Source organism: Octodon degus, unplaced genomic scaffold, assembly GCF_000260255.1.
Source record: "Octodon degus isolate 3935 unplaced genomic scaffold, OctDeg1.0 scaffold00155, whole genome shotgun sequence".
Taxonomy (NCBI): Eukaryota; Metazoa; Chordata; class Mammalia; order Rodentia; family Octodontidae; genus Octodon; species Octodon degus.
The window spans coordinates 5,966,093-5,967,329 of record NW_004524731.1 but is presented as its reverse complement, the minus strand read 5'-3'; the positions used below and the strand labels follow the sequence as shown (position 1 = coordinate 5,967,329).

General features: G+C 53.2%; 1 pseudogene; it reads left to right on the top strand.

Moving 5' to 3' along the window:
• Positions 1-522: 522 nt before the first annotated feature.
• Positions 523-897, top strand: LOC101575121 (annotated as a pseudogene).
• The last annotated feature ends 340 nt before the right edge of the window (positions 898-1,237 follow it).

The window sequence follows — 1,237 nt, the reverse complement described above, 5'->3', positions numbered from 1 at the left end:
TATAGACAGCCAAAACCTCAGAAAGCAAAACCGTGCAAGAGGGGCTGCTGTCCCTGTCCCGCCTCGCTGTCTGCGCTGTGGCCCATGGTACACCAGCACTGGCACCGGCAGTCACAGTGGCCAGGATATGGGAGCAGTGTCATGTGGTAACGCACAGGAATGGTGTAGTGGTGGCACGTGGATACAGCATTGTGTATAGTAACCATGGGAACAGTGTCATGGTGGCAGGAATGTACAGGCATGGCATTGTGGGGGCAGCAACCTAGGAATGGTGGCTTATGCCCACGGCTACCGCAGGTAGGGAAAGCTATCTTGGCCACGTGGATGAGGATGGGGAGGTGCATCATCACAGGCCAGCATGGCTGGTGGCACCAGTGTCCTTGGAGCTGGGATACATCAGCACAAGAACTCAAACCCAGGCCTGTTGACTTCAAAACTCTGCTTATTGGCATGCATTTGGTGGGTCCTTCTGCTCAAGCTGCGAGAAGTGCTTCTGGGTCGCCTCCGGCTGCTGCCTCCTGGTGCACAACCATGTCCACCTTGTTCCCCTCACTCTTCCCCCGTGTGACTGAGACTTTGTGGTTTAATCTGGATCGACCTTGTGTGGAGGAGACAGAGCTGCAGCAGCAGGAGCAGCAGCACCAGGCCTGGCCCCAAAGCATCGCGGAGAAGGACAACAACCTGGTCCCTATTGGCAAGTCAGCCTCAGAGCACTATGATGATGAGGAAGAGGAGGATGAAGATGATGATGAGGACAGTGAGGAGGACTCAGAGGATTATGAGGACATGCAGGACATGGATGAGATGAATGACTACAATGAGTCACCCGATGATGGAGAAGTCAATGAGGTGGACATGGAAGGTAATGAACAGGATCAGGACCAGTGGAGGATCTAGGTGGGCAAGGCAGGTGGTGATTCCAAGCCGGCCCGACCTACCCTGCATCCTCAGCCCCAACTGTGCAGTCCTGCAGAACTAGGAGGTGAACTCAGTGTCTGAAAGCTCACCTTTGGGCACATCCTCGTCTGTTGCCAGGAGCTGATCTCAACCCCTCCCAGACCATCTGTGCCCTCGAATCCCCAGTCCTGAGCCCATCCCACCTTCCTGGCCAGTACCTCACCCCTTGATTGCCAGGTCTGGTATCTTTTTAACCCTTTTTTTATTGAGAAATAAATATGAATGAGACAGTTTCACAGCTGATTAATAGGACAGTTTTGATAATCAATACACTGTACAT